This window comes from Schistocerca cancellata, chromosome 3 (assembly GCF_023864275.1).
Source record: "Schistocerca cancellata isolate TAMUIC-IGC-003103 chromosome 3, iqSchCanc2.1, whole genome shotgun sequence".
NCBI classification, from domain to species: domain Eukaryota; kingdom Metazoa; phylum Arthropoda; class Insecta; order Orthoptera; family Acrididae; genus Schistocerca; species Schistocerca cancellata.
In genome coordinates this window covers 706307577-706328487 of record NC_064628.1, presented here as the reverse complement: position 1 = coordinate 706328487, position 20911 = coordinate 706307577, and the positions used below count along the sequence as shown (strand labels likewise).

General features: G+C 44.8%; 42 non-coding genes across 42 annotated transcripts; 28 read left to right on the top strand and 14 right to left on the bottom strand.

Moving 5' to 3' along the window:
• Nucleotides 1–8155: 8155 nt before the first annotated feature.
• Nucleotides 8156–8227, bottom strand: Trnaa-cgc (transfer RNA alanine (anticodon CGC)). The gene has a single exon. It is a non-coding gene; the product is annotated as a tRNA-Ala (tRNA).
• Nucleotides 8228–8345: 118 nt separating this feature from the next.
• Trnaw-cca (transfer RNA tryptophan (anticodon CCA)) lies at nucleotides 8346–8417 on the top strand. The gene has a single exon. It is a non-coding gene; the product is annotated as a tRNA-Trp (tRNA).
• A 318-nt stretch (nucleotides 8418–8735) lies between these two features.
• Trnac-gca (transfer RNA cysteine (anticodon GCA)) lies at nucleotides 8736–8807 on the top strand. Its single transcript has one exon. It is a non-coding gene; the product is annotated as a tRNA-Cys (tRNA).
• Nucleotides 8808–9081: 274 nt separating this feature from the next.
• Trnaa-cgc (transfer RNA alanine (anticodon CGC)) lies at nucleotides 9082–9153 on the bottom strand. Its single transcript has one exon. It is a non-coding gene; the product is annotated as a tRNA-Ala (tRNA).
• Nucleotides 9154–9271: 118 nt separating this feature from the next.
• Nucleotides 9272–9343, top strand: Trnaw-cca (transfer RNA tryptophan (anticodon CCA)). The gene has a single exon. It is a non-coding gene; the product is annotated as a tRNA-Trp (tRNA).
• A 318-nt stretch (nucleotides 9344–9661) lies between these two features.
• Nucleotides 9662–9733, top strand: Trnac-gca (transfer RNA cysteine (anticodon GCA)). Its single transcript has one exon. It is a non-coding gene; the product is annotated as a tRNA-Cys (tRNA).
• A 274-nt stretch (nucleotides 9734–10007) lies between these two features.
• Trnaa-cgc (transfer RNA alanine (anticodon CGC)) lies at nucleotides 10008–10079 on the bottom strand. Its single transcript has one exon. It is a non-coding gene; the product is annotated as a tRNA-Ala (tRNA).
• A 117-nt stretch (nucleotides 10080–10196) lies between these two features.
• On the top strand, nucleotides 10197–10269 carry Trnaw-cca (transfer RNA tryptophan (anticodon CCA)). Its single transcript has one exon. It is a non-coding gene; the product is annotated as a tRNA-Trp (tRNA).
• A 318-nt stretch (nucleotides 10270–10587) lies between these two features.
• Trnac-gca (transfer RNA cysteine (anticodon GCA)) lies at nucleotides 10588–10659 on the top strand. Its single transcript has one exon. It is a non-coding gene; the product is annotated as a tRNA-Cys (tRNA).
• A 274-nt stretch (nucleotides 10660–10933) lies between these two features.
• On the bottom strand, nucleotides 10934–11005 carry Trnaa-cgc (transfer RNA alanine (anticodon CGC)). Its single transcript has one exon. It is a non-coding gene; the product is annotated as a tRNA-Ala (tRNA).
• A 118-nt stretch (nucleotides 11006–11123) lies between these two features.
• Nucleotides 11124–11195, top strand: Trnaw-cca (transfer RNA tryptophan (anticodon CCA)). Its single transcript has one exon. It is a non-coding gene; the product is annotated as a tRNA-Trp (tRNA).
• A 318-nt stretch (nucleotides 11196–11513) lies between these two features.
• Nucleotides 11514–11585, top strand: Trnac-gca (transfer RNA cysteine (anticodon GCA)). Its single transcript has one exon. It is a non-coding gene; the product is annotated as a tRNA-Cys (tRNA).
• A 274-nt stretch (nucleotides 11586–11859) lies between these two features.
• Nucleotides 11860–11931, bottom strand: Trnaa-cgc (transfer RNA alanine (anticodon CGC)). Its single transcript has one exon. It is a non-coding gene; the product is annotated as a tRNA-Ala (tRNA).
• Nucleotides 11932–12049: 118 nt separating this feature from the next.
• Trnaw-cca (transfer RNA tryptophan (anticodon CCA)) lies at nucleotides 12050–12121 on the top strand. The gene has a single exon. It is a non-coding gene; the product is annotated as a tRNA-Trp (tRNA).
• A 318-nt stretch (nucleotides 12122–12439) lies between these two features.
• On the top strand, nucleotides 12440–12511 carry Trnac-gca (transfer RNA cysteine (anticodon GCA)). Its single transcript has one exon. It is a non-coding gene; the product is annotated as a tRNA-Cys (tRNA).
• A 274-nt stretch (nucleotides 12512–12785) lies between these two features.
• On the bottom strand, nucleotides 12786–12857 carry Trnaa-cgc (transfer RNA alanine (anticodon CGC)). Its single transcript has one exon. It is a non-coding gene; the product is annotated as a tRNA-Ala (tRNA).
• Nucleotides 12858–12975: 118 nt separating this feature from the next.
• Nucleotides 12976–13047, top strand: Trnaw-cca (transfer RNA tryptophan (anticodon CCA)). The gene has a single exon. It is a non-coding gene; the product is annotated as a tRNA-Trp (tRNA).
• Nucleotides 13048–13365: 318 nt separating this feature from the next.
• Nucleotides 13366–13437, top strand: Trnac-gca (transfer RNA cysteine (anticodon GCA)). The gene has a single exon. It is a non-coding gene; the product is annotated as a tRNA-Cys (tRNA).
• A 274-nt stretch (nucleotides 13438–13711) lies between these two features.
• Trnaa-cgc (transfer RNA alanine (anticodon CGC)) lies at nucleotides 13712–13783 on the bottom strand. The gene has a single exon. It is a non-coding gene; the product is annotated as a tRNA-Ala (tRNA).
• A 118-nt stretch (nucleotides 13784–13901) lies between these two features.
• Nucleotides 13902–13973, top strand: Trnaw-cca (transfer RNA tryptophan (anticodon CCA)). Its single transcript has one exon. It is a non-coding gene; the product is annotated as a tRNA-Trp (tRNA).
• A 318-nt stretch (nucleotides 13974–14291) lies between these two features.
• Trnac-gca (transfer RNA cysteine (anticodon GCA)) lies at nucleotides 14292–14363 on the top strand. Its single transcript has one exon. It is a non-coding gene; the product is annotated as a tRNA-Cys (tRNA).
• A 274-nt stretch (nucleotides 14364–14637) lies between these two features.
• Trnaa-cgc (transfer RNA alanine (anticodon CGC)) lies at nucleotides 14638–14709 on the bottom strand. The gene has a single exon. It is a non-coding gene; the product is annotated as a tRNA-Ala (tRNA).
• Nucleotides 14710–14827: 118 nt separating this feature from the next.
• On the top strand, nucleotides 14828–14899 carry Trnaw-cca (transfer RNA tryptophan (anticodon CCA)). The gene has a single exon. It is a non-coding gene; the product is annotated as a tRNA-Trp (tRNA).
• Nucleotides 14900–15217: 318 nt separating this feature from the next.
• On the top strand, nucleotides 15218–15289 carry Trnac-gca (transfer RNA cysteine (anticodon GCA)). Its single transcript has one exon. It is a non-coding gene; the product is annotated as a tRNA-Cys (tRNA).
• Nucleotides 15290–15563: 274 nt separating this feature from the next.
• On the bottom strand, nucleotides 15564–15635 carry Trnaa-cgc (transfer RNA alanine (anticodon CGC)). Its single transcript has one exon. It is a non-coding gene; the product is annotated as a tRNA-Ala (tRNA).
• A 118-nt stretch (nucleotides 15636–15753) lies between these two features.
• On the top strand, nucleotides 15754–15825 carry Trnaw-cca (transfer RNA tryptophan (anticodon CCA)). The gene has a single exon. It is a non-coding gene; the product is annotated as a tRNA-Trp (tRNA).
• Nucleotides 15826–16143: 318 nt separating this feature from the next.
• Nucleotides 16144–16215, top strand: Trnac-gca (transfer RNA cysteine (anticodon GCA)). Its single transcript has one exon. It is a non-coding gene; the product is annotated as a tRNA-Cys (tRNA).
• Nucleotides 16216–16489: 274 nt separating this feature from the next.
• On the bottom strand, nucleotides 16490–16561 carry Trnaa-cgc (transfer RNA alanine (anticodon CGC)). The gene has a single exon. It is a non-coding gene; the product is annotated as a tRNA-Ala (tRNA).
• Nucleotides 16562–16679: 118 nt separating this feature from the next.
• On the top strand, nucleotides 16680–16751 carry Trnaw-cca (transfer RNA tryptophan (anticodon CCA)). Its single transcript has one exon. It is a non-coding gene; the product is annotated as a tRNA-Trp (tRNA).
• Nucleotides 16752–17069: 318 nt separating this feature from the next.
• Nucleotides 17070–17141, top strand: Trnac-gca (transfer RNA cysteine (anticodon GCA)). The gene has a single exon. It is a non-coding gene; the product is annotated as a tRNA-Cys (tRNA).
• A 274-nt stretch (nucleotides 17142–17415) lies between these two features.
• On the bottom strand, nucleotides 17416–17487 carry Trnaa-cgc (transfer RNA alanine (anticodon CGC)). The gene has a single exon. It is a non-coding gene; the product is annotated as a tRNA-Ala (tRNA).
• A 118-nt stretch (nucleotides 17488–17605) lies between these two features.
• On the top strand, nucleotides 17606–17677 carry Trnaw-cca (transfer RNA tryptophan (anticodon CCA)). The gene has a single exon. It is a non-coding gene; the product is annotated as a tRNA-Trp (tRNA).
• A 318-nt stretch (nucleotides 17678–17995) lies between these two features.
• Nucleotides 17996–18067, top strand: Trnac-gca (transfer RNA cysteine (anticodon GCA)). Its single transcript has one exon. It is a non-coding gene; the product is annotated as a tRNA-Cys (tRNA).
• A 274-nt stretch (nucleotides 18068–18341) lies between these two features.
• Nucleotides 18342–18413, bottom strand: Trnaa-cgc (transfer RNA alanine (anticodon CGC)). The gene has a single exon. It is a non-coding gene; the product is annotated as a tRNA-Ala (tRNA).
• A 118-nt stretch (nucleotides 18414–18531) lies between these two features.
• Trnaw-cca (transfer RNA tryptophan (anticodon CCA)) lies at nucleotides 18532–18603 on the top strand. Its single transcript has one exon. It is a non-coding gene; the product is annotated as a tRNA-Trp (tRNA).
• A 318-nt stretch (nucleotides 18604–18921) lies between these two features.
• Trnac-gca (transfer RNA cysteine (anticodon GCA)) lies at nucleotides 18922–18993 on the top strand. The gene has a single exon. It is a non-coding gene; the product is annotated as a tRNA-Cys (tRNA).
• Nucleotides 18994–19267: 274 nt separating this feature from the next.
• Nucleotides 19268–19339, bottom strand: Trnaa-cgc (transfer RNA alanine (anticodon CGC)). The gene has a single exon. It is a non-coding gene; the product is annotated as a tRNA-Ala (tRNA).
• A 118-nt stretch (nucleotides 19340–19457) lies between these two features.
• On the top strand, nucleotides 19458–19529 carry Trnaw-cca (transfer RNA tryptophan (anticodon CCA)). Its single transcript has one exon. It is a non-coding gene; the product is annotated as a tRNA-Trp (tRNA).
• Nucleotides 19530–19847: 318 nt separating this feature from the next.
• Nucleotides 19848–19919, top strand: Trnac-gca (transfer RNA cysteine (anticodon GCA)). The gene has a single exon. It is a non-coding gene; the product is annotated as a tRNA-Cys (tRNA).
• A 274-nt stretch (nucleotides 19920–20193) lies between these two features.
• Trnaa-cgc (transfer RNA alanine (anticodon CGC)) lies at nucleotides 20194–20265 on the bottom strand. The gene has a single exon. It is a non-coding gene; the product is annotated as a tRNA-Ala (tRNA).
• Nucleotides 20266–20383: 118 nt separating this feature from the next.
• Trnaw-cca (transfer RNA tryptophan (anticodon CCA)) lies at nucleotides 20384–20455 on the top strand. The gene has a single exon. It is a non-coding gene; the product is annotated as a tRNA-Trp (tRNA).
• Nucleotides 20456–20773: 318 nt separating this feature from the next.
• Trnac-gca (transfer RNA cysteine (anticodon GCA)) lies at nucleotides 20774–20845 on the top strand. The gene has a single exon. It is a non-coding gene; the product is annotated as a tRNA-Cys (tRNA).
• The last annotated feature ends 66 nt before the right edge of the window (nucleotides 20846–20911 follow it).

Sequence of the window (20911 nt, the reverse complement as noted above, 5' to 3'; positions counted from 1 at the left end):
AGGAATAAAGAATCTGTCCCTCTGATATTTTCACACACAACAAAGAACATTCCTTCTCGATATAAAACTTCAACCAAGCAAGCACATTAATAAAATCACTCGATGAAGTCCACTACCAACCACAGATCAAGAATTTTAGAAAATCAGTAGCGATATATCATTCTTAGTGTTATACAGGTACCGTGCCGTAATTCCCTAGCTGTCAGTAATATTCAGTTCAAATTCCAGCCAAGGAAATCTAATCTGTCACACGCACAGGCAGTCAAGACTGCCCCCAATGAAATTTGTTTTTTGACTCTGCCCCCTTGAGATGCACGGCATATGTCAATGTGGTATTCAAATTGTTCCTACACTGCAGCGAGCATGCCTTGAGTTACAGCTTCCGAGGCTGCTGTTATACGATGTCTCAGTTCATTCATTGTTGTTGATAACAGAGGTACGTAAACAGAGTCTTTTATAAACCCCCACAAGAAATAATCACGTATAAAAAAATGGTTCAAATGGCTCTAAGCACTATGGGACTTAACATCTGAGGTCATCAGTCCCCTAGACTTATAACTAGTTAAACCTGACTACGCTAAGACAACGTACAGAAGTCACAGTGACCACATCGATTGGCGACGATGTGAAGCTGCAGCATTACGTCCAAAGAGGGTTTCACAAATTTCCAAGTACGTCCTGGAGACATCCATGGTGTCTTCCTTTGAGTTCTCCCAACTTCTTTTACACTCGCTCACCAGTCAAATAATCCTGTGACCATACGCACCGCGCCGGCCGGAGTGGCCGAGCGATTAAAGGCGCTACAGTCTGGAACCGCACGACCGCTACGGTCGCAGGTTCGAATCCTGCCTCGGGCATGGATGTGTGTGTTGTCCTTAGGTTAGTTGGGTTTAAGTAGTTCTAAGTTCTAGGAGACTTATGACCACAGCAGTTGAGTCCCATAGTGCTCAGAGCCATTTGAACCATTTTTGAACCATACGCATCGCCCTTCCCCTACTAACAGTACTACGAAACTAGATAACCATTCGCGAGTGAGTGTATAAAGCCTATGTTTTTAAAATATTTTTAGCTTGGAAAAAGAGCGCACAGCTTTTGCAAGAGACACATCAGAACGGCTGTGCGTACATCGGGATAACACGGTACCGGTTCTGCTGAGTCTTATACAGCGAACTGTTACGATGAAGTTCTTACCAGCGTTACCGTACCGTAACAACTGACTGTTTGTGTTTGTAATTTACTTCATTACCTACTGGTACTTAAAATCTGGTATTTAGTCGCGAAAAAATGTTCTAAACCATGGGGTAAAAGAAGCGTCATTCTAAGGTTATTTAAATTCAGATTTCTTTATTATTGTTCTTCGTTTGTTAGAGAACTTACAGTCGATACTTCGTCTTTCGCAGATTCTGAAAGTTTCATCAGACAGGCAGAATACGGCGCTGTGGTCGGCAGCTCCTATATAAGACAACAAGTGTCTGCTGCAGTTGTTAGACCGGTTGCTGCTGCTACAATGGCAGGTTATTAAGATTTGAGTTTGAACGTGGTATTATAGTCGGTGCACGAGCCATGGGACACAGCATCTCCGAGGTAGCGATGAAGTGGGGATTTTCCCGTACGACCATTTCACGAGTGTAACGTGAGTATCAGGAATCCAATAAAACATCAATTCTCCGACATCGCTGCTTGCGGAAAAAGATCCTGCAAGAACGAGATCAAGGACGGTTCAAGAGAATCGATCACCGTGACAGAAGTTCAATCCTTCCTTAAATTGCTGCAGGTTTCACTACTGGGCCTTCAACAAGTGTCAGCGTAAAACCATTCAACGAAACATCATCGATATGGGCTTTCGGAACCGAAGGCCCCGCTCGTGTATCCTTGATGACTGCAACACACAAAGCTTTACGCCTCGCCTGGGCCCGTCAACACCGACATTGGACTGTTGATGACTGGAAACATGTTGCCTGGTCGGACAAGTCTTGTTTCAAATTGTATCCAGCGGATGGACGTGTTCGGGGATGAGACAACCTCATAAATCCATGGACCCTGTATGTCAGCAGGGGATTGTTCAAGCTGGTGGAAGGTCTGTTATGGTGTGGGGCGTGTGCAGTTGGAGTGATATGGGACTCCTGATACGTCTATTTACGATTCTGACCGGTGAAACGTACGCAAATAGCCTGTCTGATCACTTGCATCCGTTCATGTTAATTGCGTACTCCGACGGGCAATTCCAGCAGGACAATGCGGCACCCCGCACGTCCAGAATTGGTACAGAGTAGCTCTAGTAACTCTCTTGTAACGCTCTTCTGAGTTTAAACACTTCAGCTGGCCACCAAACTCCACAGACATTAACATTATTGAGCATGTCTAGGATGCCTTGCAACGTGCTGTTCAGACGAGATCTCCACCCCCTCGTAATCTTACGGGTTTATGGAAAGCCTATGGTGTCCGTTCCCTCCAGCACTATTTCAAGACATTAGTCGAGTCCATGTCACGTCGTGTTGCGGCGCTTCTGCGTGCTCACGGAGGCTTACACGATATTAGGCAGATGTATCAGTTTCTTTGATTCTTCAGTGTAAATTTAAATTGTGATTGCACACAGCTGTATGTACCACTTATGAAGGATGCCCCACCATAGATTTGGCTGCAACATTTGCTCACTTCTAGCCCCTTTCGTTCTGTAGATTCAGTTAACAGGTGTTCCAGTCCTGCTGCAGATTGGACTTGGCAGAAAGAGGTAAATGATCAACACACTTTTGCCTCTGAAGTATATCCAGAACCAAAATCGATTGCTTTGAACGTAGTGTAAAAGTTCACGTGACTGATCCACTTTACTAATTTTACATTTTCCTTTTCATTTCAAGTTTTCCTTTCTTTCTTCCGCAATCTTTGTCCTCTGGGGTCCCAGGGCTTTGTTCCAGGTGCCCCAGACTGCGTATGCCCTGTTGTCACCGCTGGATAGTTACCTTAATTATGCTGTGATTATTTTCCGCATGTCGTCTAAGAGTATGCAACGTGAAGCAGTCCTCAACAATGGAGGGATCCCTGCAGGGGCCTACAGAGTTGCTTAGCATCAGTCTGAGACGTGATAGTTGGCGAGAGACGCGAATGTGTTTGTCCCCAGTTAGAAAAGTCTTAAGAAAACAGTATAATACAATAACAGCACGGAGAAACGACAGCAGTCAGAAGGTAGCTCGTCAACAAAAATTTAAGTTCTGCCGATCTTTGACACCCAAAACACAGGTGTGAAATCGACTGCACCTTTCTGTGGACACACAAATACACTGACACGAGCGTATACGGGATGAGGAAAGAAATATGGAAACTCACACACAAAAAAAGAAACAAAAACAATACAGTACATAATACGGTGTAGGAAAAGCACTGACATTCAAAAGGGTTTCCAGTCTTCTCGAAATGGGTAAATGCTGGTTCGGTATCATTTTCAAGGATATCTTACACCGTCTTCCTGCAGAATAGTGGAAACACTGGAGGTAGACCACAAATGCTGAATAATATTCAAATTTGGCGACCGTGATGGTTAGGGGAGATGCGAAAATTCATCCTCGTGCTCACAGAATCAGTCCTGGACAATGTGCGCTGTGCCCATCAGGGCCCCGTCGTCTTGGAACATAGCATCAGCACTGGGGAAGAAATATTATCCCATGGGAAGGTCCTGGTCAGTCAAAATGGTCACATAATCCTTGGCAGTAATGTGTCCTGGCCGGGTACCCATGAGGCCACTGGAATACCAAGATGTGGCTGCCCATACAGTCACCAATCCCTGGCATGGTTTAACTCTCGGGACGTAAACTCGAGTTGGAAACAGTGTTCAACAAGACCCATTGTGGTGCGCGTACTGTAAGACCTTCGGAACACACACCATCAGATTATTTGACTTGTAGCTGTAACGAAGTAGGCGAGTGTCAGCAATATGTCTCGTGGTCTTATCGTGGCGTGTTTATCTTCTGCCGTTAGGTCAGACGATAGAAATACCACTTGCACGCTTAGAGTAGCAGATTGATGGTGACCAACTTTAAACAGAACTTGATTAATTTTCACACACATTTATTAAAATAATAAAAAGCATAGACATTATGTAACTTGATTCTGGAAGCTGTGTACAATTGACAATCTGAAGTTCCTTTGGTCTTGGTACATTAATCTTATTCTCACATATCTCTGTGTCTATTCATTTATCTTCATGGAGACTAATGCAGACTGTACAGACAGGTGCAGATAAATGCAGACTCGTACAGACTAATGCAGACCGACTAATCGGAGGTCTGTACACTCATTATAATACCTTGTGCGTTTAGGTATCACTGTGCAAGTGTGATCCGCGAGGAGAAGAGGTTCTGCGTTAGCAGCAATGTCATTGGCTGCGTTACATATTAATACGCGGATCGGCGGAAGCAGAATTTGGCCCGTCTCTAATGCAGCACCATCTCGTAGTGCGGAGACAGACGAGCGCTGCGCCTGCCTGCGCTGTTGTGCTTAGTGGGGCGCGCTCTAGTGGGAAAGTTGTGTACGTGCTGACTACGTGGAACTATGTACACAACACTCATCCAACCAAATGATTCTCTTCCATTGGTCCACAGTTGAGATTTTATGTTTTCGGCACCACATTTTCCTGTTACGGGCATCTGCATCGCTGGTGAGTGGTTTTGGAATTCCAGCTCGCCCTGCAATTCCCTGCTTAAGCAGATCGCTTGGTGATATTTCAGACCTGACAGAGTTTGGTTTTGCGAAGTTCAGTGCTGCAGTGACTTTTACAGCTGTCGTCCTCTTATTATTCTTCAAAAAATGGTTCAAATGGCTCTGAGCACTATGGGACTTAACTTCTAAGGTCATCAGTCCCATAGAACTTAGAACTACTTAAACCTAACCAACGTAAGGACATCACACACATCCATGCCCCAGGCAGGATTCGAACTTGCGACCGAAGCGGTTGCGCGGTTCCAGACTGTATTGCGTAGAACCGCTCGGTTACCCCGGCCGGCTATTATTCTTCACAATCTTTTTCAAAGAGCGACTGTCACGATCATTCAACACACACTATCGTACGCGTTGTGACTTATTGGATAGCGTGCTTCTTCTTTGCCTCTATGCGATTAAATGTTCGATACTGTGTCTGTTCAAACACGGAACACTTTGGCACCACCCACCTTGTCCATTTTCTAATTCACTCATCTCCAACATAATGCGCTTACAACTACACGCTACACTGCTCTGACCACAACCGACACTAGCAACGTACTGAGGACCTTGCGCAGGTACCATTTGTGGGGAAAGTGCAACCTCGAGACTTGGCTAACATCTGCATTTGTGTTCTACAACGCGCTTCTCGTGGTGTTTCCCATGTTTTTGTCCAACCCCTGTATGTATAATGAACACGAAAATCTCGACACGGCAATTATATTCGGAGTAATTAGATTTTGCAAATCAGCTATCCAGGCTGTGTATATAATGATTTTTGAAGCTAGTCATCAAGAATGTATATCACGGATAATCTGAACCAGTTCGTGTTGGAGGAGCATGAATGTCATAAGCGTTGTAGTTACAGGAAAATCAGAATACTGCAAATTATACATTCTCCTACAAAGGTTGCGTGCCAAGCGCACTTTTGCATTCGCTCGTGCAAATAATGTTCAAGTCGTCTGTATCAGCAGGGTGTGTCGAAACACATGCATCTACCATAAAAATAATGCAGTTTTAATAAAATAATCTATCACATTATAGACGGACTTCATACATTAAGCTAATTTTTGAACAGAAAACTAAATTGCTGCTTAAATTCTAAGATTAAAACGTGCGAATATTAATTGAATGAAATTTGATTTGAAATTATTGTTTCTAGAGACGTCTAATTAAATAATATTTCCAATGCATTACGTACCGTCAGTCTCACAACGGTGCATCCGCACATACTTTGCGTGTCGTCTCCCTGGTACTGCACCGGTACAGGTCACTGGAATTACAGTTGCTAAGACAGGTGGCTAAAACTAAACTTTTGCTTCTTGAGAAAGTCCCCATGACAAACTAGTGATCGTAGGACAATGAAATACTGTGGAAACATTGTATGGACATGTGGAAGAGAAATAACGAATAAACACTTGAAAGAAACACACTTTAATTTCTACGTAAGAGGATGACATTTGTTATCTGCGTACCATGTTGACGTTCCAGGTTACAAACGTCGCTCAATGTGACGGTTATCTGCATCCCGACAGCCTGGAATCGCACTAGAGATGCCTATTCTGCTGCCGAAACGACGGTGGACCATAGAATGTTCAGATGTCGTGACGCAGATTGTGCACTGCGTGGACATCGCAAAGTGCGTCCTGTATTCTCAGCTCTGCCAACAGTAAAGTCTACAACATTTTGTGACAAAATTGGCCGTTGGTCTCTCCCAGGAGCCGTTCCCAGATCGCCAGTAAATTCAAACTTCCGAATCATGTTCGTCAATCCCAGTGTAGAAGGAGGACCTCTCCGTATTAGTTTAAATCGTCGATACTCGGGAAGACCAGCAGCGCTCTGTAATACACACTGATGCTTGTGTTTCAAGCCTGTATAGTACAGGTACCTAACGACAAGTCGTAACACTAATGCTACTAACAACATTAATCCTACAGTACACGTTCTGAACACCATTTCTCTCAAGTTGGGTACCCGCACGGTAAATAGTTTACCATCTACACCAGTTCAACTGACGAATGTTTAATTATAACCACCCTATATTCTAATACATGTCGCTGCCAACTTTGGTCATCAAATGGTACTTGCACAATAAGCCTGACTATATAATCGTCATGCTTGATGATGTGATTCATTTTGGAGATAATAAATTACAGGAGAAAGTAACACTTGAATATGACCTCTAACGTCGTTGTGTTAATGGACTGTCACGTCAAGTAGTCCTGTCGACGACGAGTTTATCTAAGGGCTCACGATCGGTGTATTGCTGACACACACAGCAGCAATATCGCCTACACTCGGCCACTGTCATTAGCGTGACAACACACGAGCTAATTCCAAGAAAATGAAATCGGTGTTATGAACGGCACTGTGTCAGGAAACTCTGTCAGGAAAGTTTACTAATACGGTTAGCAGCAGTATTCTGAACACGTTTCTTTGGAAGCTGTAAACTGACCTGTAACAAAGTGCTGAGACCTAAAATATCAACTAGTTAGCCAAAAGAAATGTGATGAAAGTGTTTACAACTGTGGGACTAGGTTTGATCAGTTCTTTACCTACCTTTAAAGAATTTCCCCCTAATCAAAGATACTTTAGACTGTCACAATTTTAATATGTTCCAAGTAGTTCTAATCTTGCTGGTGATGACCTTGTTCTATTTCCTTTTAAATGGCGTGCAAAGCTAACAAAATGAACTCTTAGTCTGGAACAGGGTGATTCAGATTGCTGGCCGACCATCAATATTTAGCTTTGCCGTAATTTTCATAAAACACGTAAGTCTCTTCACTCCAATCTTAAATTTTTTTGCTTACCTCTTCTTATTGAGCACCAAGGTGTGAACCCATCACGGTCGTGATGACTTGTCAAGGCAGCCCCAAATACTTTAAGACATGGTTAGCACGATATACTGTCTTATTTGGGAAGGATAAGACAATAGCCAAGACAAACTAAAATTCACAGTGCACAAATAATCCACCTGAGCGAGGTCACGCTGCCAATAGTGATGTAAGGGAAAACCCGTCGTGCACATACAGGTGTCACTGAAGCCTCGAAAAAAGCTGAATTAGTATGAAGGCTAAGCTGAAATAGTTTCACAGGTGATCTGGTTAATATGCCTGGCATACGGCTGACAGCTCATGTCAAGCATTTGCAAATTTCTGACTTGGCTGACTTTGCTCGACTGCCGCTCGCTGCCGCTCGGTCACGGGCATAGGGTGTATGAAAAATGTCAGCAATTTGACTGCGCGAACTGTTGAGGTGCACTCCGCACGCCATACCGAAGGCTTTGGAGCAACATTTCAATGGGAGGATCGCAGCCAAGGGTCTTGCAGGTCATCGTCCTCCCGCCATGAGGTCGAACTGTACGAAATCCACTTGCTTGGGGGAAGAATCTTGTACACTGAATTTTATAGAATATGGTGATAGGCAAAAGTTTTCATGTACTGCTGCACGGAGAAACAAAAATTGGAGGAGCTGGGATTTGAACCCAGGACTTTCTGCATGCGAAGCAGACACTCTACCACTGAGTTACACCCCCGCCAGAGCAAGTACATCTGGGACGAGTCTCTCCTGGATACTACTGTCATTATTTCTTAGGTTTGAACGGTACAGTAAGTTTTCGAGGAACCTATTCATGACAAGACCGAAGCAGCGTCGACTCCGTGGCGCAACGGTAGCGCGTCTGACTCCAGATCAGAAGGTTGCGTGTTCAAATCACGTCGGGGTCACAATGAAATTTTCGTTTACGAAAGCCATAGGCGAGTATGTCAGTTTAATCAGATACCAAACGATTACAGAGAACGGACGAACAGAACTTGCTTGAAAAAAGCTACTAGTGCAATTTTCGCATTCTGACATTAAGGTGAAGGCGCCGACTCGCACTTTCTCCAGGCGCGAGGTGTCTAGTATTTTTGATATTTATATCGTTTAACGCTAATATATAACTGAGAGATAATGATTACACGATATTTTGCTCGATTAGACGTCTTTAGCCAGGCAGAGTGTAATATTTTTCGTTAAGTTATGGGAATAGGAAGATCGTGAAAGGGGGTATAGCTCAGTCGTAGAGCATTCGACTGCAGATCGAGAGGTCCCCGGTTCAATCCCGGGTGCCCCCTTCATTTTTCAGTATCTCGAAAAAACAAAAGACGATTGTCGCGGTGAGTTGCAAATACATGTTTGAGATGCACTCCGCACGCCATACCGAAGGCTTTGGAGCAACATTTCAATGGGAGGATCGCAGCCAAGGGTCTTGCAGGTCATCGTCCTCCCGCCATGAGGTCGAACTGTACGAAATCCACTTGCTTGGGGGAAGAATCTTGTACACTGAATTTTATAGAATATGGTGATAGGCAAAAGTTTTCATGTACTGCTGCACGGAGAAACAAAAATTGGAGGAGCTGGGATTTGAACCCATGACTTTCTGCATGCGAAGCAGACACTCTACCACTGAGTTACACCCCCGCCAGAGCAAGTACATCTGGGACGAGTCTCTCCTGGATACTACTGTCATTATTTCTTAGGTTTGAACGGTACAGTAAGTTTTCGAGGAACCTATTCATGACAAGACCGAAGCAGCGTCGACTCCGTGGCGCAACGGTAGCGCGTCTGACTCCAGATCAGAAGGTTGCGTGTTCAAATCACGTCGGGGTCACAATGAAATTTTCGTTTACGAAAGCCATAGGCGAGTATGTCAGTTTAATCAGATACCAAACGATTACAGAGAACGGACGAACAGAACTTGCTTGAAAAAAGCTACTAGTGCAATTTTCGCATTCTGACATTAAGGTGAAGGCGCCGACTCGCACTTTCTCCAGGCGCGAGGTGTCTAGTATTTTTGATATTTATATCGTTTAACGCTAATATATAACTGAGAGATAATGATTACACGATATTTTGCTCGATTAGACGTCTTTAGCCAGGCAGAGTGTAATATTTTTCGTTAAGTTATGGGAATAGGAAGATCGTGAAAGGGGGTATAGCTCAGTCGTAGAGCATTCGACTGCAGATCGAGAGGTCCCCGGTTCAATCCCGGGTGCCCCCTTCATTTTTCAGTATCTCGAAAAAACAAAAGACGATTGTCGCGGTGAGTTGCAAATACATGTTTGAGATGCACTCCGCACGCCATACCGAAGGCTTTGGAGCAACATTTCAATGGGAGGATCGCAGCCAAGGGTCTTGCAGGTCATCGTCCTCCCGCCATGAGGTCGAACTGTACGAAATCCACTTGCTTGGGGGAAGAATCTTGTACACTGAATTTTATAGAATATGGTGATAGGCAAAAGTTTTCATGTACTGCTGCACGGAGAAACAAAAATTGGAGGAGCTGGGATTTGAACCCATGACTTTCTGCATGCGAAGCAGACACTCTACCACTGAGTTACACCCCCGCCAGAGCAAGTACATCTGGGACGAGTCTCTCCTGGATACTACTGTCATTATTTCTTAGGTTTGAACGGTACAGTAAGTTTTCGAGGAACCTATTCATGACAAGACCGAAGAGCGTCGACTCCGTGGCGCAACGGTAGCGCGTCTGACTCCAGATCAGAAGGTTGCGTGTTCAAAATCACGTCGGGGTCACAATGAAATTTTCGTTTACGAAAGCCATAGGCGAGTATGTCAGTTTAATCAGATACCAAACGATTACAGAGAACGGACGAACAGAACTTGCTTGAAAAAAGCTACTAGTGCAATTTTCGCATTCTGACATTAAGGTGAAGGCGCCGACTCGCACTTTCTCCAGGCGCGAGGTGTCTAGTATTTTTGATATTTATATCGTTTAACGCTAATATATAACTGAGAGATAATGATTACACGATATTTTGCTCGATTAGACGTCTTTAGCCAGGCAGAGTGTAATATTTTTCGTTAAGTTATGGGAATAGGAAGATCGTGAAAGGGGGTATAGCTCAGTCGTAGAGCATTCGACTGCAGATCGAGAGGTCCCCGGTTCAATCCCGGGTGCCCCCTTCATTTTTCAGTATCTCGAAAAAACAAAAGACGATTGTCGCGGTGAGTTGCAAATACATGTTTGAGATGCACTCCGCACGCCATACCGAAGGCTTTGGAGCAACATTTCAATGGGAGGATCGCAGCCAAGGGTCTTGCAGGTCATCGTCCTCCCGCCATGAGGTCGAACTGTACGAAATCCACTTGCTTGGGGGAAGAATCTTGTACACTGAATTTTATAGAATATGGTGATAGGCAAAAGTTTTCATGTACTGCTGCACGGAGAAACAAAAATTGGAGGAGCTGGGATTTGAACCCAGGACTTTCTGCATGCGAAGCAGACACTCTACCACTGAGTTACACCCCCGCCAGAGCAAGTACATCTGGGACGAGTCTCTCCTGGATACTACTGTCATTATTTCTTAGGTTTGAACGGTACAGTAAGTTTTCGAGGAACCTATTCATGACAAGACCGAAGCAGCGTCGACTCCGTGGCGCAACGGTAGCGCGTCTGACTCCAGATCAGAAGGTTGCGTGTTCAAATCACGTCGGGGTCACAATGAAATTTTCGTTTACGAAAGCCATAGGCGAGTATGTCAGTTTAATCAGATACCAAACGATTACAGAGAACGGACGAACAGAACTTGCTTGAAAAAAGCTACTAGTGCAATTTTCGCATTCTGACATTAAGGTGAAGGCGCCGACTCGCACTTTCTCCAGGCGCGAGGTGTCTAGTATTTTTGATATTTATATCGTTTAACGCTAATATATAACTGAGAGATAATGATTACACGATATTTTGCTCGATTAGACGTCTTTAGCCAGGCAGAGTGTAATATTTTTCGTTAAGTTATGGGAATAGGAAGATCGTGAAAGGGGGTATAGCTCAGTCGTAGAGCATTCGACTGCAGATCGAGAGGTCCCCGGTTCAATCCCGGGTGCCCCCTTCATTTTTCAGTATCTCGAAAAAACAAAAGACGATTGTCGCGGTGAGTTGCAAATACATGTTTGAGATGCACTCCGCACGCCATACCGAAGGCTTTGGAGCAACATTTCAATGGGAGGATCGCAGCCAAGGGTCTTGCAGGTCATCGTCCTCCCGCCATGAGGTCGAACTGTACGAAATCCACTTGCTTGGGGGAAGAATCTTGTACACTGAATTTTATAGAATATGGTGATAGGCAAAAGTTTTCATGTACTGCTGCACGGAGAAACAAAAATTGGAGGAGCTGGGATTTGAACCCATGACTTTCTGCATGCGAAGCAGACACTCTACCACTGAGTTACACCCCCGCCAGAGCAAGTACATCTGGGACGAGTCTCTCCTGGATACTACTGTCATTATTTCTTAGGTTTGAACGGTACAGTAAGTTTTCGAGGAACCTATTCATGACAAGACCGAAGCAGCGTCGACTCCGTGGCGCAACGGTAGCGCGTCTGACTCCAGATCAGAAGGTTGCGTGTTCAAATCACGTCGGGGTCACAATGAAATTTTCGTTTACGAAAGCCATAGGCGAGTATGTCAGTTTAATCAGATACCAAACGATTACAGAGAACGGACGAACAGAACTTGCTTGAAAAAAGCTACTAGTGCAATTTTCGCATTCTGACATTAAGGTGAAGGCGCCGACTCGCACTTTCTCCAGGCGCGAGGTGTCTAGTATTTTTGATATTTATATCGTTTAACGCTAATATATAACTGAGAGATAATGATTACACGATATTTTGCTCGATTAGACGTCTTTAGCCAGGCAGAGTGTAATATTTTTCGTTAAGTTATGGGAATAGGAAGATCGTGAAAGGGGGTATAGCTCAGTCGTAGAGCATTCGACTGCAGATCGAGAGGTCCCCGGTTCAATCCCGGGTGCCCCCTTCATTTTTCAGTATCTCGAAAAAACAAAAGACGATTGTCGCGGTGAGTTGCAAATACATGTTTGAGATGCACTCCGCACGCCATACCGAAGGCTTTGGAGCAACATTTCAATGGGAGGATCGCAGCCAAGGGTCTTGCAGGTCATCGTCCTCCCGCCATGAGGTCGAACTGTACGAAATCCACTTGCTTGGGGGAAGAATCTTGTACACTGAATTTTATAGAATATGGTGATAGGCAAAAGTTTTCATGTACTGCTGCACGGAGAAACAAAAATTGGAGGAGCTGGGATTTGAACCCATGACTTTCTGCATGCGAAGCAGACACTCTACCACTGAGTTACACCCCCGCCAGAGCAAGTACATCTGGGACGAGTCTCTCCTGGATACTACTGTCATTATTTCTTAGGTTTGAACGGTACAGTAAGTTTTCGAGGAACCTATTCATGACAAGACCGAAGCAGCGTCGACTCCGTGGCGCAACGGTAGCGCGTCTGACTCCAGATCAGAAGGTTGCGTGTTCAAATCACGTCGGGGTCACAATGAAATTTTCGTTTACGAAAGCCATAGGCGAGTATGTCAGTTTAATCAGATACCAAACGATTACAGAGAACGGACGAACAGAACTTGCTTGAAAAAAGCTACTAGTGCAATTTTCGCATTCTGACATTAAGGTGAAGGCGCCGACTCGCACTTTCTCCAGGCGCGAGGTGTCTAGTATTTTTGATATTTATATCGTTTAACGCTAATATATAACTGAGAGATAATGATTACACGATATTTTGCTCGATTAGACGTCTTTAGCCAGGCAGAGTGTAATATTTTTCGTTAAGTTATGGGAATAGGAAGATCGTGAAAGGGGGTATAGCTCAGTCGTAGAGCATTCGACTGCAGATCGAGAGGTCCCCGGTTCAATCCCGGGTGCCCCCTTCATTTTTCAGTATCTCGAAAAAACAAAAGACGATTGTCGCGGTGAGTTGCAAATACATGTTTGAGATGCACTCCGCACGCCATACCGAAGGCTTTGGAGCAACATTTCAATGGGAGGATCGCAGCCAAGGGTCTTGCAGGTCATCGTCCTCCCGCCATGAGGTCGAACTGTACGAAATCCACTTGCTTGGGGGAAGAATCTTGTACACTGAATTTTATAGAATATGGTGATAGGCAAAAGTTTTCATGTACTGCTGCACGGAGAAACAAAAATTGGAGGAGCTGGGATTTGAACCCAGGACTTTCTGCATGCGAAGCAGACACTCTACCACTGAGTTACACCCCCGCCAGAGCAAGTACATCTGGGACGAGTCTCTCCTGGATACTACTGTCATTATTTCTTAGGTTTGAACGGTACAGTAAGTTTTCGAGGAACCTATTCATGACAAGACCGAAGCAGCGTCGACTCCGTGGCGCAACGGTAGCGCGTCTGACTCCAGATCAGAAGGTTGCGTGTTCAAATCACGTCGGGGTCACAATGAAATTTTCGTTTACGAAAGCCATAGGCGAGTATGTCAGTTTAATCAGATACCAAACGATTACAGAGAACGGACGAACAGAACTTGCTTGAAAAAAGCTACTAGTGCAATTTTCGCATTCTGACATTAAGGTGAAGGCGCCGACTCGCACTTTCTCCAGGCGCGAGGTGTCTAGTATTTTTGATATTTATATCGTTTAACGCTAATATATAACTGAGAGATAATGATTACACGATATTTTGCTCGATTAGACGTCTTTAGCCAGGCAGAGTGTAATATTTTTCGTTAAGTTATGGGAATAGGAAGATCGTGAAAGGGGGTATAGCTCAGTCGTAGAGCATTCGACTGCAGATCGAGAGGTCCCCGGTTCAATCCCGGGTGCCCCCTTCATTTTTCAGTATCTCGAAAAAACAAAAGACGATTGTCGCGGTGAGTTGCAAATACATGTTTGAGATGCACTCCGCACGCCATACCGAAGGCTTTGGAGCAACATTTCAATGGGAGGATCGCAGCCAAGGGTCTTGCAGGTCATCGTCCTCCCGCCATGAGGTCGAACTGTACGAAATCCACTTGCTTGGGGGAAGAATCTTGTACACTGAATTTTATAGAATATGGTGATAGGCAAAAGTTTTCATGTACTGCTGCACGGAGAAACAAAAATTGGAGGAGCTGGGATTTGAACCCATGACTTTCTGCATGCGAAGCAGACACTCTACCACTGAGTTACACCCCCGCCAGAGCAAGTACATCTGGGACGAGTCTCTCCTGGATACTACTGTCATTATTTCTTAGGTTTGAACGGTACAGTAAGTTTTCGAGGAACCTATTCATGACAAGACCGAAGCAGCGTCGACTCCGTGGCGCAACGGTAGCGCGTCTGACTCCAGATCAGAAGGTTGCGTGTTCAAATCACGTCGGGGTCACAATGAAATTTTCGTTTACGAAAGCCATAGGCGAGTATGTCAGTTTAATCAGATACCAAACGATTACAGAGAACGGACGAACAGAACTTGCTTGAAAAAAGCTACTAGTGCAATTTTCGCATTCTGACATTAAGGTGAAGGCGCCGACTCGCACTTTCTCCAGGCGCGAGGTGTCTAGTATTTTTGATATTTATATCGTTTAACGCTAATATATAACTGAGAGATAATGATTACACGATATTTTGCTCGATTAGACGTCTTTAGCCAGGCAGAGTGTAATATTTTTCGTTAAGTTATGGGAATAGGAAGATCGTGAAAGGGGGTATAGCTCAGTCGTAGAGCATTCGACTGCAGATCGAGAGGTCCCCGGTTCAATCCCGGGTGCCCCCTTCATTTTTCAGTATCTCGAAAAAACAAAAGACGATTGTCGCGGTGAGTTGCAAATACATGTTTGAGATGCACTCCGCACGCCATACCGAAGGCTTTGGAGCAACATTTCAATGGGAGGATCGCAGCCAAGGGTCTTGCAGGTCATCGTCCTCCCGCCATGAGGTCGAACTGTACGAAATCCACTTGCTTGGGGGAAGAATCTTGTACACTGAATTTTATAGAATATGGTGATAGGCAAAAGTTTTCATGTACTGCTGCACGGAGAAACAAAAATTGGAGGAGCTGGGATTTGAACCCATGACTTTCTGCATGCGAAGCAGACACTCTACCACTGAGTTACACCCCCGCCAGAGCAAGTACATCTGGGACGAGTCTCTCCTGGATACTACTGTCATTATTTCTTAGGTTTGAACGGTACAGTAAGTTTTCGAGGAACCTATTCATGACAAGACCGAAGCAGCGTCGACTCCGTGGCGCAACGGTAGCGCGTCTGACTCCAGATCAGAAGGTTGCGTGTTCAAATCACGTCGGGGTCACAATGAAATTTTCGTTTACGAAAGCCATAGGCGAGTATGTCAGTTTAATCAGATACCAAACGATTACAGAGAACGGACGAACAGAACTTGCTTGAAAAAAGCTACTAGTGCAATTTTCGCATTCTGACATTAAGGTGAAGGCGCCGACTCGCACTTTCTCCAGGCGCGAGGTGTCTAGTATTTTTGATATTTATATCGTTTAACGCTAATATATAACTGAGAGATAATGATTACACGATATTTTGCTCGATTAGACGTCTTTAGCCAGGCAGAGTGTAATATTTTTCGTTAAGTTATGGGAATAGGAAGATCGTGAAAGGGGGTATAGCTCAGTCGTAGAGCATTCGACTGCAGATCGAGAGGTCCCCGGTTCAATCCCGGGTGCCCCCTTCATTTTTCAGTATCTCGAAAAAACAAAAGACGATTGTCGCGGTGAGTTGCAAATACATGTTTGAGATGCACTCCGCACGCCATACCGAAGGCTTTGGAGCAACATTTCAATGGGAGGATCGCAGCCAAGGGTCTTGCAGGTCATCGTCCTCCCGCCATGAGGTCGAACTGTACGAAATCCACTTGCTTGGGGGAAGAATCTTGTACACTGAATTTTATAGAATATGGTGATAGGCAAAAGTTTTCATGTACTGCTGCACGGAGAAACAAAAATTGGAGGAGCTGGGATTTGAACCCATGACTTTCTGCATGCGAAGCAGACACTCTACCACTGAGTTACACCCCCGCCAGAGCAAGTACATCTGGGACGAGTCTCTCCTGGATACTACTGTCATTATTTCTTAGGTTTGAACGGTACAGTAAGTTTTCGAGGAACCTATTCATGACAAGACCGAAGCAGCGTCGACTCCGTGGCGCAACGGTAGCGCGTCTGACTCCAGATCAGAAGGTTGCGTGTTCAAATCACGTCGGGGTCACAATGAAATTTTCGTTTACGAAAGCCATAGGCGAGTATGTCAGTTTAATCAGATACCAAACGATTACAGAGAACGGACGAACAGAACTTGCTTGAAAAAAGCTACTAGTGCAATTTTCGCATTCTGACATTAAGGTGAAGGCGCCGACTCGCACTTTCTCCAGGCGCGAGGTGTCTAGTATTTTTGATATTTATATCGTTTAACGCTAATATATAACTGAGAGATAATGATTACACGATATTTTGCTCGATTAGACGTCTTTAGCCAGGCAGAGTGTAATATTTTTCGTTAAGTTATGGGAATAGGAAGATCGTGAAAGGGGGTATAGCTCAGTCGTAGAGCATTCGACTGCAGATCGAGAGGTCCCCGGTTCAATCCCGGGTGCCCCCTTCATTTTTCAGTATCTCGAAAAAACAAAAGACGATTGTCGCGGTGAGTTGCAAATACATGTTTGAGATGCACTCCGCACGCCATACCGAAGGCTTTGGAGCAACATTTCAATGGGAGGATCGCAGCCAAGGGTCTTGCAGGTCATCGTCCTCCCGCCATGAGGTCGAACTGTACGAAATCCACTTGCTTGGGGGAAGAATCTTGTACACTGAATTTTATAGAATATGGTGATAGGCAAAAGTTTTCATGTACTGCTGCACGGAGAAACAAAAATTGGAGGAGCTGGGATTTGAACCCAGGACTTTCTGCATGCGAAGCAGACACTCTACCACTGAGTTACACCCCCGCCAGAGCAAGTACATCTGGGACGAGTCTCTCCTGGATACTACTGTCATTATTTCTTAGGTTTGAACGGTACAGTAAGTTTTCGAGGAACCTATTCATGACAAGACCGAAGCAGCGTCGACTCCGTGGCGCAACGGTAGCGCGTCTGACTCCAGATCAGAAGGTTGCGTGTTCAAATCACGTCGGGGTCACAATGAAATTTTCGTTTACGAAAGCCATAGGCGAGTATGTCAGTTTAATCAGATACCAAACGATTACAGAGAACGGACGAACAGAACTTGCTTGAAAAAAGCTACTAGTGCAATTTTCGCATTCTGACATTAAGGTGAAGGCGCCGACTCGCACTTTCTCCAGGCGCGAGGTGTCTAGTATTTTTGATATTTATATCGTTTAACGCTAATATATAACTGAGAGATAATGATTACACGATATTTTGCTCGATTAGACGTCTTTAGCCAGGCAGAGTGTAATATTTTTCGTTAAGTTATGGGAATAGGAAGATCGTGAAAGGGGGTATAGCTCAGTCGTAGAGCATTCGACTGCAGATCGAGAGGTCCCCGGTTCAATCCCGGGTGCCCCCTTCATTTTTCAGTATCTCGAAAAAACAAAAGACGATTGTCGCGGTGAGTTGCAAATACATGTTTGAGATGCACTCCGCACGCCATACCGAAGGCTTTGGAGCAACATTTCAATGGGAGGATCGCAGCCAAGGGTCTTGCAGGTCATCGTCCTCCCGCCATGAGGTCGAACTGTACGAAATCCACTTGCTTGGGGGAAGAATCTTGTACACTGAATTTTATAGAATATGGTGATAGGCAAAAGTTTTCATGTACTGCTGCACGGAGAAACAAAAATTGGAGGAGCTGGGATTTGAACCCATGACTTTCTGCATGCGAAGCAGACACTCTACCACTGAGTTACACCCCCGCCAGAGCAAGTACATCTGGGACGAGTCTCTCCTGGATACTACTGTCATTATTTCTTAGGTTTGAACGGTACAGTAAGTTTTCGAGGAACCTATTCATGACAAGACCGAAGCAGCGTCGACTCCGTGGCGCAACGGTAGCGCGTCTGACTCCAGATCAGAAGGTTGCGTGTTCAAATCACGTCGGGGTCACAATGAAATTTTCGTTTACGAAAGCCATAGGCGAGTATGTCAGTTTAATCAGATACCAAACGATTACAGAGAACGGACGAACAGAACTTGCTTGAAAAAAGCTACTAGTGCAATTTTCGCATTCTGACATTAAGGTGAAGGCGCCGACTCGCACTTTCTCCAGGCGCGAGGTGTCTAGTATTTTTGATATTTATATCGTTTAACGCTAATATATAACTGAGAGATAATGATTACACGATATTTTGCTCGATTAGACGTCTTTAGCCAGGCAGAGTGTAATATTTTTCGTTAAGTTATGGGAATAGGAAGATCGTGAAAGGGGGTATAGCTCAGTCGTAGAGCATTCGACTGCAGATCGAGAGGTCCCCGGTTCAATCCCGGGTGCCCCCTTCATTTTTCAGTATCTCGAAAAAACAAAAGACGATTGTCGCGGTGAGTTGCAAATACATGTTTGAGATGCACTCCGCACGCCATACCGAAGGCTTTGGAGCAACATTTCAATGGGAGGATCGCAGCCAAGGGTCTTGCAGGTCATCGTCCTCCCGCCATGAGGTCGAACTGTACGAAATCCACTTGCTTGGGGGAAGAATCTTGTACACTGAATTTTATAGAATATGGTGATAGGCAAAAGTTTTCATGTACTGCTGCACGGAGAAACAAAAATTGGAGGAGCTGGGATTTGAACCCATGACTTTCTGCATGCGAAGCAGACACTCTACCACTGAGTTACACCCCCGCCAGAGCAAGTACATCTGGGACGAGTCTCTCCTGGATACTACTGTCATTATTTCTTAGGTTTGAACGGTACAGTAAGTTTTCGAGGAACCTATTCATGACAAGACCGAAGCAGCGTCGACTCCGTGGCGCAACGGTAGCGCGTCTGACTCCAGATCAGAAGGTTGCGTGTTCAAATCACGTCGGGGTCACAATGAAATTTTCGTTTACGAAAGCCATAGGCGAGTATGTCAGTTTAATCAGATACCAAACGATTACAGAGAACGGACGAACAGAACTTGCTTGAAAAAAGCTACTAGTGCAATTTTCGCATTCTGACATTAAGGTGAAGGCGCCGACTCGCACTTTCTCCAGGCGCGAGGTGTCTAGTATTTTTGATATTTATATCGTTTAACGCTAATATATAACTGAGAGATAATGATTACACGATATTTTGCTCGATTAGACGTCTTTAGCCAGGCAGAGTGTAATATTTTTCGTTAAGTTATGGGAATAGGAAGATCGTGAAAGGGGGTATAGCTCAGTCGTAGAGCATTCGACTGCAGATCGAGAGGTCCCCGGTTCAATCCCGGGTGCCCCCTTCATTTTTCAGTATCTCGAAAAAACAAAAGACGATTGTCGCGGTGAGTTGCAAATACATGTTTGAGATGCACTCCGCACGCCATACCGAAGGCTTTGGAGCAACATTTCAATGGGAGGATCGCAGCCAAGGGTCTTGCAGGTCATCGTCCTCCCGCCATGAGGTCGAACTGTACGAAATCCACTTGCTTGGGGGAAGAATCTTGTACACTGAATTTTATAGAATATGGTGATAGGCAAAAGTTTTCATGTACTGCTGCACGGAGAAACAAAAATTGGAGGAGCTGGGATTTGAACCCATGACTTTCTGCATGCGAAGCAGACACTCTACCACTGAGTTACACCCCCGCCAGAGCAAGTACATCTGGGACGAGTCTCTCCTGGATACTACTGTCATTATTTCTTAGGTTTGAACGGTACAGTAAGTTTTCGAGGAACCTATTCATGACAAGACCGAAGCAGCGTCGACTCCGTGGCGCAACGGTAGCGCGTCTGACTCCAGATCAGAAGGTTGCGTGTTCAAATCACGTCGGGGTCACAATGAAATTTTCGTTTACGAAAGCCATAGGCGAGTATGTCAGTTTAATCAGATACCAAACGATTACAGAGAACGGACGAACAGAACTTGCTTGAAAAAAGCTACTAGTGCAATTTTCGCATTCTGACATTAAGGTGAAGGCGCCGACTCGCACTTTCTCCAGGCGCGAGGTGTCTAGTATTTTTGATATTTATATCGTTTAACGCTAATATATAACTGAGAGATAATGATTACACGATATTTTGCTCGATTAGACGTCTTTAGCCAGGCAGAGTGTAATATTTTTCGTTAAGTTACGGGAATAGGAAGATCGTGAAAGGGGGTATAGCTCAGTCGTAGAGCATTCGACTGCAGATCGAGAGGTCCCCGGTTCAATCCCGGGTGCCCCCTTCATTTTTCAGTATCTCGAAAAAACAAAAGACGATTGTCGCGGTGAGTTGCAAATACATGTTTGAG